We start from the raw sequence: 12,589 nt of genomic DNA, 5'->3' as shown, positions 1-12,589 counted from the left end.
AGAACAGGTGGCTTTATTGAAATACACTGCTAAGGGGAGCAGCAGGCAAGACAGGACAGATCTGCTGTGCCATATATGGTTTGCTCCTTGGCCAGGGATCAAACACAGGCCTTAGTGGTGATAGTGCTGAGACTTAACCCCTAGGCCACCAGGGAGGCCTTCTAACTGGCTGATTTATAGTGAATTAAACAGTTAATGATCAGTGGGGGGCGGGGGGAAGGCTTTCATTCCAGATGGTGAACAACTCCGAAAATTTGTGGTGCTGCTTCTCCGGTCCGCTCTGGAGCAGCCTCTCTCAGTGAGTATGTGCAGATTCTTAAACTATGCACGGTGCCCTTTTCATCTCCCTCCCACACTCCTGTCACTTTGATTTTGCTTCTGTCCTCCTAGATTCGCATGGTCCCTTCTGCCCCTTTCCTATGGTTCTCTGCCAGAAGTTGCCTTAGACTTGTGGCAAGTTTTCAGGCCTCAGCAGCCTTGTTTTGAGCCAGCCCCGCTTGACTGGGCATTTTCCCATGAGAGGAAGGAAAACTGGGTGTTTTATTGGGAAACTTATCCTCTCTTCTCCCTGTGCATACTAGTCCTATTGATACAAAACATCAGCCTCATTTTCCCCCAACCAATAAAAAGATACGAGTTTGAGGAGAAGGAAAATACTTAATTTTTCAACAGACTGAGAAGGGCAGCAGACTCCTTCCTGTTTGAAAGACCACCATCCTGCTCTTTGGCATTGTGCAGGGATATTTATACAAAGGAGTGAAAAAAAAAGGGGGTGTGGGGGGAGGTGGCCAAGGGTCAGCATGTCCTTTTGATGCAGATATATGGAGATTTCTGGTGTGCCAGCTTGCTTTGTTAACACCTGCTGTTTAAGACATACTTAAATGCAATAGATTGGAATGCTTATCTGGTGGGCAGGAGAAGACCAGTCCCTTTGTCACTGCATTACTATTAAAGTTCTTTCACGCTAAGTATTCTTTGTCTTTATGTGGTGAATGGCAGAAACCATTTAAAGTGTGTGAGTGGGGGTTTCAGGGTGCCCCTCACCCTGTCTGCTAGCAGTAGTGCTGTGTTAACTTTTTGCTTTTCTAAACGATATATAAATGGAATTTCCTGTTCTCAGTTTTAATGAAAAAGGCTTTTCTATTAAATGTAATATATTACTTAATGAATTTCTACCATTAGAATAATAAAGTTGTTTAGTTTTAATGATCGTTTACCACATCTATTAAGACAGTCTTTGAGCAGTTCTTGTTTTTCAAGATTGCCCGCCTTTATCTGTGCAGGCGACTCTCTCCTTTTTTTCCTTCCCTCAATAAACTTGCTGAGTGCTGATGAATGGTAACATCTGAATTCTTTCTCAGAGGGACCCAAGAACCCCACAGTCCGAATCTCATCATCTGAACCCCAATAATTTTCATTGCATTCCACAGGTGTAGGGTAAGGTAAAAGTATCAGGCTTTTCTGCCCTCCTGCCATCAGGATAGATGACGGAACCCTGTGGTCCTGAATGCATGCCTGATGGCGGGCACCTGGAGTAGGGTGTGGGCATAGGTAGATGGGATTCACCTGGGCTAAGTCTGGGCTTTTAAGGATGGCATCACGGGGATGCCAGCAGGAGCAAAGAAGCCGAGAGAAGAAGAGAAGCAGAGAGAAGACCAGAGAGCCCAGATAGAGTGATGATTTGCTGGGGGCTGGGAGGACTGCCAGCCTCCCAGCCCACCAGCCAGCACCTCTGCCTGCCATATACCTGGTAAATCTAAATAAAAAGGCTGCAAAACCCACCGAGGACTCTCTAGGACTCCTTCTTTACCCAGTCTGCTGCATCAGAAAACCTGCACTGTGTCCTTCCTGTCCTTACAATTGGCATAAGTCGGCAAGATGATCCATGCAGATGGGTATAGAGCCCTCCAAAGACCTGGAGGGACTGAGGAGTAGCAGACTGTTTCCCTGTGACAACGCTGGACATGTCATGGCGGCACAGGAGGTGGACAAGGTCCAGGAGCTACAGGACAAGACCTCGCGTGAAGGAGATGGCCCAAGAGGACCAACCAAAGACCCATGAGGCAGCAGAATCATCAGGGAAAGGGCCGTGATTCGGAGCTCGCCAGTGCTGATGCAGGGAGAGGCTTAATGGACTTGGACTGATGAACTTGGACTGACAGTCCCGCCAGAAGGTGGAAGAACTTTGGCAAGTTAAATTTTTGGGACCCTGGGGGAGGATGCTATTGTTTGTACACCCCAGGAGATGGGAATCTGGGGGTGGCCAGTGGGCCTTGATGGCTGAAAGCAGCCTGTGTGTGCCCAGCAGCTAGGCAGAGGAGAAAAGCCAACTGAGAAGGCAAAAGTTGGTACTGATGGTAAGTTGGGGAAGCCCTGAGCAGCTGTTAAGCACTAAGTAAGCTGAAGAAGGCCAGTGAGTCTCATAAAATCACCTGTGGGTGATGCCCTGCTCGTTGTCGAGTGAGGATGAGGATCTGAGGAACCTGTCCTTGGGGGATGGGCGGGGAGTGTGGCTTGGGGTGGAGCCCAAGCCGAAGAGGGGACCCAAGAGAGGCTGCATGTGGAATTTAGATCTCCGACCCATGTGCTTGTGCAGTGGGTTGGCCTGAGTGCAGGGGTCTGCGAGTCGCATTGGTGGCTGTGAAGGCCGAGTGTTGGAGCGACCGCAGACAGAAACCCTGAGGGTTGGCGATTACCCCCAACAGTATAGAATTGCCAATCCCAGAGTGAGTGCGTCCTGGGGGTGGATGCGTTGTGTGGCTTGTGGCTGAGACCACAGCCAGAGAAGGCTAGGAAGCCTGACGGCTCCTGGTGTGTTAGGGCAGATGCCGTGAATGGTTGCCCTCCCTTGCATGAGCAGTGCCTTCGGCAGCAGATTTGGTGGATCATCTGCTGGTGCCAATAATTGTCTTTTGCCACTAACTCGGTGCCCTGCCTAGACTTATTTTGTTCTGTTGTATTTTGTTATATTGTTTTATTGTGATGTACAGTGTTTTACTTTTGTGGGCCACGGCTGTAGTGTTCCTATTTGCCAAGAGAAACTTGTATGATTTGTATAGACTGTCTGTCAGAAAACCCTGAGGGGGTGGATTGTAGGGTAAGGTAAAAAGTATCAGGCTTTTCTACCCTCCTGCAGGACCCTCCCTGCGGTCCTGAATGCATGCCTGATGGCGGGCATCTGGAATAGGGTGTGGGCATATGTAGATGGGATTCACCTGGGCTAAGACTGGGCTTTTAAGGATGGCGTCACGGGGATGCCAGCAGGAGCAGAGAAGCCGAGAGAAGAAGAGAAGCAGAGAGAAAGCCAGAGAGCCCAGATAGAGTGATGATTTGCTGGGGGCTGGGAGGAGTGCCAGCCTTCTGGCCCCCCAACATTCCTGCCTGCCATATGCCTGGTAAATCTAAATAAAAAGGCTGCAAAACCCACCGAGGACTCTCTAGGACTCCTTTACCTGGTCTGCTGGATCAGAAAACCTGCACTGTGTCCTTCCTGTCCTTACAACAGGTCAAAGCTGGTGTAGAGCAGGCAAGACTACTCAGGAGGGCAAAGAGACCCCACCTTTCAAAGGAAGGAGTAGCAAATATTTGCCACCAGCCATAGTGCACCACAGAAAACTCTTCAGATACTGTTTCAACTTATGCTGGACCATTTCCTATAAGGAGAATTTTGTCTAGTTCATGTACAGACAGCTCTGACAGAAAATATCACAGCTTATGAACCTGGACCATCCAGCTCAAGTCTGTGAATTGATGTTGCTGACAGACATTGCCCTAATGAGCCCCGTAAAGGCCTTACAGATGCTTTAGATTTCTGAGGCTCCTCAAGATGCAGACATTCCCAATCAGGAATACTCTGTGTATTAAACTTTAAACACACTTAGCTTATTTTTAAAACAATTTAAAAATAATAGCAATCGGGCCTCCCCAGTGGTGCAGCGGTTGCGCACTGGGCTGCGAAGCTGCCCGCACCCTCTGCAGCGCCGGTTCCATCCCCGGCTGCTCCCAGGCCACCAGGGGAGGGTCCCACATGGCGCGCAGACCTCTCCTGCCGCCCGCTGCTCTCCTCAGCAGTGTACTTCGGTCCTTCTGCCTGTTCTGCTCCCTGCTCTGGCTCTGGTGAATTCTCTCATCCTCCCACGCTTCTGACTGTACCCAGTGCTTGTATAAATAAATAAATAAATCTTAAAAAATAAATAAATAAATAAAAAATAAAAATAATAGCAATCACCTTCTTTGAAAGTACAACAAAAGCCTGGAAACTATAATAAATCCTCCATGAACCCCTCCCCTCCTCCCCACCACCCACACACAATTTATCATCTTGCTATCACCGAGGAGGCATCAACCAGAAAATCTCCGGGAACTCACTCTGTAATCGTCTTGTGAACTGAGCCCGGACCCAGCTTCAAATTAATAAGCTAAGTGAGTTTAAACTTTAATATACAGGTTTTGTTTGACTAGATTCACAACTTTTCTATAAGAAACCTAAAGTTACTGAAGCAAAAATGGTTCTCCTTAGGGCTGAATATTAACCTCTCTATACAAAATCTCATTTCTGTTCTCATTTGTAATACTGAAATTTATTTCTGCTGCTCATGAGATTTGTTACAGTTTTACCAATATTTCTTATCTAATTTCATTTATTCCAATTAGTTTTGTTCTCTATTTTTTATCTTGATTTACTAAATAATTTCTACTTTCTTTAGGATTGTTTGCAGCCTGAATGTTTTAGTCTTAATAATTTTACCAAGATTTAACTTTTTCTTGCAGCTTTGAGGATGTGTGTATATACAGTGCACACATATACTGATTCAGCTGTACATGTTAGCATACACCAGAGGGGTACCCAAGGGGTTCCAGACTGTTAAGGAGTACTCTAGAAGAGGTCTAGCCAGCCACTGCACAAAAGCAAAGGAAGCAGACTCCTGATGTGAAAGCTAATATTTTCCTAATAAAACTCCCCAATTACCTATCCCCTCATGGGAAATGCCCAGCAAAACAAGATTGCCCCAAAGCAGGGCTGCTGAGGCATGAAAGCTTGCCATATTCTAAGTTACCTTCTGAAGTGGAACCAAAAGAAAGGGGGTAAGCAGGTGTAAAGGGCAGGAGGACACGGAGCAGGATCTTTATGATCTGAGCGGACAGGGTAAAGAAGTGAGTCCTGGAGAGTCCTCAGTGGCTTTTCAGGCTTTTATTGGAATTTACCTGGTACACAACAGGCAGGGGTGCCGGGGGGCTGGGATGCTGGCAGGCCTCCCAGCCCCCAGCAAGCCTTCACTCTATCTGGGCTCTCTGGTCTTCTCTGGTGGCCTTGTTATCTGCTCCTCTTGTCATTCTTCTGTTTGTTCTTCTGCTCTCGTTCTCTGCACTGCTTCTGCTGGTGTCCCCGTGATGCTGCCCTTATAAGCCCAGTCTCAGCCCAGGTGAATCCCATCTACATATGCTCACACCCTACTCCAGGTGCCCGCCATCAGGCATGCATTCAGGACCGCAAGGATCCGTCATCTATCCTAATGGCGGGAGGGCAGAAAAGCCTGATACTTTTTATTTACAGCAGGTCCCAAAGAGCTGGGGCAGAAGGATATATCACATCAAGGTAACAACTGCCATTGTCTCTGCCAAGAGCAGCCTTGCCATGTTTCTCACCCCCAGATCTTTCCAAATCTGTACATCTCTCCAAATGTCTCCTTCCTAACTTTACTAGGGTACAAGTTGGGCCACAGAAGCAAGAGGGAGAGCTGGAGAAGCAAGAGAGTGGGCCCACCTTCCTTCCATATTATATATTCCACTCAACTCTACCCCCAGTTTCCAGTAGTATCCCTGCTCAGGAAGTCAGCTCACGGCATACTGGGACTTATAATACTGTTATAGGGCAACATCAGGGATATAGGGTGAACTGAGTGTGGGTCCTCATTCATGCACTTAAGAACTCAGGACAAGAAACAAAAAGCAGGCACACGGGGGAAAAAAAAAGATTTGTTTACAAGGGGAATAAGGGAAAGGAAGGAAAGAGAGATTGATTAATTGGTCAGCATTTATATCCTAACAGTAATACCATTTGAATTGAGACACCAGGATGCAACTCAAAAGCCCGAAAAGCAAGAGCTCTTGAGCCCACATGTGTTGTTATATATCAATCATAGCTGCTTTACTCCTCCCTAGACTGTAGCAGACTCTTGTTAAGGAAGTCAGATTCATGGCATGCTAAGAGTTGTAATCCTAGGCACCTGAAATCTCATCAGCATGGAGATGAGGTGGAATCTGAAAATGTCAGAGGGTGGAATGCATTCTGGATGTTAATCATGTGCTCCTTACTGTTCCTCCAACAATTAACCCCTTTCAATTTTTGCCACCGTACCAACGGTGATGAAAGTCAAATGGGTGGGTGCTGGGGTGTGACCTAAGAAGACAGTTCTTTCTGGGGTTTCAGTGCATTTAATGGAAATAATCAATGAGTGGGTGTTGTTCATGAATAGGGAGCATGGCAAAGTCATCCATTTTTAGAAAACAATTAGTTTAAAAGTAAAAAGAAAAGACTGGAGACAGTCAAATAACAAATAGGATACCAGAGAAACTCAGGGAAAAAAAATCTTGGGTCTCCCCTGGTGGCGCAGGTGGTTGAGCACAGCCCTGTGAAGCTGTCTGCAGCTGTTCAGTTCCGGTTCAATCCCGGCAGACCAGCAGGGGTCCCACATGGCACAGCAGACCTCTCCTGTCTCATCTGCTGCTCCCCTCAGCAATGCATTTCGTCGGTCTGCCTGTTCTGTTCCCTGCTCTGTCTCTGGTGAATCCTCTCACCCTCCTGCGAATCTGGTCTGTACCCTAGTTCTTGTATAAATAAATAGAGCTTTAAAAAAAAAATCTAAACTTTATTTTTTTAAGATTTAGTTTATTTTTAAAATTTATTTTTAACATTTATCATTTAAAAAAAATTAGATATTTGCTTCCCCGTACCCCCTCAGATTGAGTCCCCATAAAATTTCCTTCCCCAAGGCACTCATGCACCATCACCACAGTCCCCTGTGCTCCTCCCTTCCTCCCTCTCACCCTTTTCCCTCCTCCTCCCCTGCAGTATGTTTCTGGTTTATAATTGTCTGTTTTTGCTTTGTTGTGTTATTATTTTTTTACACTGATGTCTTAATGGGTTCCCCTATATTCCTGTTATAAGTGAAACCATTCGATATTTTTCTTTTTCCTTCTGGCTTATTTCACTGAGCATAATTCCTTCTAGCTCCATCCACGTTGCTGCGAATGGCATGAGTTTATCTTTTTTTGACTGCTGAAACTTACAGCAGTAAGAATGGCACATATCAAAAAAACAAGCAACAACAAATGTTGGTGAGGATGTGGTGAAAAAGGAACTCTCCTGCATTGCTGGTGGGAGAGCAAACTGGTCCAACCACTATGGAAAGCTGTCTGGAGGTTCCTCAGTCTACTAAAAATGGAGCTACCATATAACCCTGCAATTCCACTCCTAGGGATCTACTCAAAGGACACAAAAACATTGATTCAAAAGAACACCTGTACACCTATGTTTATTGCAGCACTATTTACAATAGATAAAACCTGGAAACAACCCAAATGCCCAAAAATAGATGACTGGATCAAGAAGATGTGGTATATATACACAAAGATCTATTTATTTTTATACAAGAACTGGGGACAGGCCAGAGGAGAGTGAGGGGGAGAGGATTCACCAGAGACAGAGCAGGGAGCAGAACAGGCAGACGACAGAAATACACTGCTGAGGGGAGCAGTGGGCACGACAGGAGAGGTCTGCTGCTCCATGTGGGATTCTCACCAGCCGGCGGGGATCGAACTGGCACTGCAGAGGCTGTGGACAGCTTCACAGCTCATCGCTCAACCCGCTGCACCACCAGGGAACCCCAAAAGATCTAAACTTAAAAAAAAAAATCTTAAAACCGGTTCTACTTGTTTATTTATTTATTTATTTATTGGTACAAAAAACTGGGAATGAATGTTTGTACTTGTTTAAAATCATTTTATCTCCACCTTCATTCTAATTCTAAATAACATAGCAAAAAATGCTTTTGTAAATTAAAACTAATTTCAGTCCATTTTATCTATTTTTTGTATAAACTCACAGGGAAGAATAACCAAGCAGCAAATTGACTGAGTTTGTTGGAACTTTCTATAAGTTGAGCTCTCAATCTTCAGCAAGTACTTTAGAAGCAAGACTTTAGAAGCAAGACATAGTATATGGTGTTCCCAGATTGCCCCTGCTACATCTGTACCTTTTTGTAGATTTCCTCTTCATGAGGCTTCCATGGCTTTTTCTCTAGGGTCTCCAGGCCTTACCTTCCTTGGAAGTCTTTGGAACCCTGCAGGCAATGTAGCAGGCTCCTTTTTTCTTTGCTCTGCCCAATTTCAACTCCCAAAAGATACTTCCATCTCCATGAACAATAATACTTATTACCATTTTCCATAATATGAGAGAAAATACAAACACAAGTTAGTTCTGCTTGCAAAATTGCAATTTAATGTCGCCACACATCCTGGTCAGCTAAAAGAAGAAAAAAAGATTTTCCTGGAGTCAAAAAAAGAAACACAAGTATCATTTCCAATAGAAACTTATTAAAATTGTGTTTATCTCCAATAGTCCATTCAGTTCTATGTAGGAAATTTATACTCAAGTTCCATCAGTTAGTATGTGTTGAGGCCTTTCCCCTGTTCATTTGTCCAGAAATAATTTCTGCAGATCTCAAAACTGAAATAATCAAAATTAAAAATATGATAATATCATAGACAAGGAAATTTGTCCATTACAACATGCAATATTATAGAACAAAAATAATCAAAATTGACAATTTACATATCAGACACTGTAAGGGCAGGAAGGGCCACAGGGCAGGATCTCTATGACCCGAGCAGATGGGGGTAAAGAAGTCCTGGAGTCCTCAGTGACTTTTCAGGCTTTTATTGGGATTTACGAGGCACACGGCAGGCAGGGGCACTGGGGGGGCCGGAAGGCTTGCAGGCCTCCCAGCCCTCAGCAAGTCTTTACTCTATCTGGGATCTCCAGCTTTTTCTTGTGGCCTTGCTTCTCTGCTCTCTGGTGGCTCTCTCTCTCTCAACTGCTTCTGGCGTCCCTGTGACGTAGCCCTTATAAGCCCAGTCTCTCAGCCCAGATGAATCCCATCTACGTATGCCCACACCCTACTCCAGGTGTCCGCCATCAGACGTGCATTCAGGACCGCAAGGTTCCGTCATGTATCCTAATGGCGGGAGGGCAGAAAAGCCTGATCCTTGTACCTTATCCTACAGACACTTAAAAGGTTTCCTATAAAACTTAGAACACCAATATTAACATTCATGTACATACCAGGTGTACAGGGCAGGAATGGACACAGTGCAAGTTTTCTGATCCAGCAGACCGGGTAAGGAGGAGTCAGAGTCCTCAGTGGTTTTGCAGGCTTTTATTGGGATAACCAGGTACACGGCAGGCAGGGATGCTGGGGGGCCGGGAGGCTGGCAGTCCTCCCAGCCCCACCAAATCCACACTCTCTCTGGGCTCTCTGGCGTTCTCTGCTTCTGCTTCTTTGCTTCTCTCTCGGCTTCTGCTGGCATCTCCGTGGAGCCGCCCTTAAAAAAAGCACTGTCTCAGCCCAGGTGAATCCCATCTACCTATGCCCACACCCTACTCCAGGTGCCCGCCATCAGGCATGCATTCAGGATCGCAAGGATCCATCATCTGTCCTGATGGCGGGAGGGCAGAAAAACCTGACATTTTCTTTACCCTACAGTCTACCCCCTCAGGGTTTTCAGCCATACAGTCTATATATATATATATATATATATATATATACAATTTTCTTATCAAGCATAAACAATGCAGCCATGGCCCACAAAAGCAAATACATCACAATATAACAACAAAATACAACAGAACACAAATAAGTCCAGGCAGGGCCCCAACCTAGTGGCAAAGGACAATTATTGGTACCAGCAGATGAGCCACCACATCTGCTGCCGAAGGCACTGCTCATATGAGGGAGGGGAATCACTCACGGTATCTATTGCAACACTCCAGGAGCCGTCAGGCTTCCTGGCCTTCTCTGGCTATAGTCTTGGCTACAAGCCACACACAGCATCCACCCCCAGGATGCACTAGCTCCTGGATTGGCGATTCTGCTCTGTTGTAATCGCCAACCCTCAGGGTTTCTGTCTGCAGTCGCTCCAACACTCGGCCTTCACAGCCACCAATGCGACTCACAGACCCCTGCACTCATGCCACCCCACTGCACAAGCACATGGGTCGGGGATCCAAACTCTACATTCGACTTGGGCTCCACCCAAGCCATGTTCCCCACCCGTCCCCCAAGGACGGGTTCCTCAGCTCCTCACCCTCACTCGACAATGAGCAGGGCATCACCCACAGGTGATTTTACGAGACTCACAGGTCTTCAGCATACCCAGGCTGCTTATCAGCCGCTCAAGGCTTCCCAAACTTAGCCTCAGCACCAGCTTTTGCCTTCTCAGTTGGCTTTTCTCCTCTGCCTGGCTGCTGGGCACACACATGCTGCTTTTGGCCATCAAGGGCCACTGGCCAACCCCAGATTCTAAAAAAAAACAAAAAAAACACATAACCTGCCAAGGCCCTCCACCTTCTGGAGGGATTGTCAGTCCAAGTTCATCAGTCCAAGTCCATTAGTCCAAGTCCGTTAGCCTCTCCCTGCATCAGCACTGGCGAGCTCTGAATCGTGGTCGCCGATGATTCTTGCTGCCTCAGGAGTCGTTGGCTGGTCCTCTCAGGCAACTCCTCCACACGAGGTCTCATCCTGCAGCCCCTGGACCTCGTCCATCTCCTGTGCCGCCATGACTCCTCCAGCGTCGTCACAGGGAAACAGTCTGTTACTCCTTAGTCCCTCCAGGTCTTTGGAGGGCTCCATACCCGTCTGCAGGGATCATCTTGCTGACTTACGCCAATTGTAGGGGCAGGAATGGCCACTGAGCAGGTTTTCTGATCCCATGCAGACTGGGTAAAGGAGGAGTCAGAGTCCTCAGTGGTTTTTGCAGGTCTTTTATTGGGATTTACCCGGTACAAAGCAGGCAGGGGTGCTGGGGGGCCGGGAGGCTGGCAAGCCTCCCAGCCCCCAGCAACTCTTCACTCTATCTGGGCTCTCCGGTCATCTCTCTCTCTCTCTCGGCTTCTCTTTCAGCTTCTTCTGCTTCTGCTGGCGTCCCCGTGATGCCGCCCTTAAAAGCACAGTCTCAGCCCAGGTGAATCCCATCTACCTATGCCCACACCCTATTCCAGGTGCCCGCCATCAGGCATGCATTCAGGACCGCAAGGATCCATCATCTATCCTGATGGCGGGAGGGCAGAAAAGCCTGACATTTTTCCTTACCCTACACCTGTAATCCTGTTTACTCTCCTTTGACTGATAGGGCATTAGATAATATATACACTTTAAAATTTTTAATTTAAAATTTACTCAACGTTTTTTATTATAAGTTGTTTCTAATTTTAAGTCAGCATGTCTACTTTAGACAATAGTGCATTGTAGGGTAAAGAAAATGTCAGGCTTTTCTGCCCTCTCGCCATCAGGACAGATGATGGATCCTTAAGGTCCTGAATGCATGCCTGATGGCGGGCACCTGGAATAGGGTGTGGGCATAGGTAGATGGGATTCACCTGGGCTGAGACTGGGCTATTAGGGGTGGCGTCACGGGGACGCCAGTAGAAGCCAAGAAGCCGAGAACAAACAGAAGCCGAGAGAGAAGCAGAGAACAACGGAGAGCCCAGATAGAGCGAAGACTTGCTGGGGGCTGGGAGTCCTGCCAGCCTCCCAACCCCTCAACATCCCTGCCTGCTGTGTACCTGGTAATCCCAATAAAAGACCTGCAAAAAAACCACTGAGGACTCTGATTCCTTCTTTTCCTGGTCTGCTGGATCCTAGAAAACCTGCCCTGTGGTCTTCCTGCCTTTACAATTGGCGTAAGTCAGCAAGATGATCCATGCAGACGGGTATGGACCCCTCCGAAAACCTGGAGGGACTAAGAAGTAACAGTTTCCCTGTGACGACACTGGAGGCGTCATGGCGGCACAGGAGATGGACGAGGCCCAGGAGTTGCAGGATGAGACCTCGTGTGGAGGAGTTGCCTGAGAGGACCAGCCAACGACTCCTGAGGCAGCAAGAATCATCGGCGACCACGATTCAGAGCTCGCCAGTGCTGATGCAGGGAGAGGCTAACGGACTTGGACTAATGGACTTGGACTGACAATCCTGCCAGGAGGCAGAGGACCTTGACAGGTTATGTTTTTTGAGAATCTGGGAGTGACCAGTGGGTCTTGATGGCCAAAAGCAGCCTGTGTGTGCCCAGCAGCTAGGCAGTAGGAGAAAAGCCAACTGAGAAGGCAAAAAAGCTGGTACTGATGCTAAGTTTGGGAAGCTCTGAATGGCTGTTAAGCAGCCTGGGTATGCTGAAGACCTGTGAGTCTCATAAAATCACCTGTGGGTGATGCCCTGCTCATTGTCGATTGAGGGTGAGGAGCTGAGGAACCCGTCCTTGGGGGACGGGTGGGGAACATGGCTTTGGGTGGAGCCCAAGCCAAATGTAGAGTCTG

This window comes from Talpa occidentalis, unplaced genomic scaffold, assembly GCF_014898055.3.
Source record: "Talpa occidentalis isolate TD23 unplaced genomic scaffold, MPIMG_talOcc4v2.1 talOcc4.14, whole genome shotgun sequence".
Classification (NCBI taxonomy): Eukaryota; Metazoa; Chordata; class Mammalia; order Eulipotyphla; family Talpidae; genus Talpa; species Talpa occidentalis.
This window is presented reverse-complemented; position numbering follows the sequence as displayed.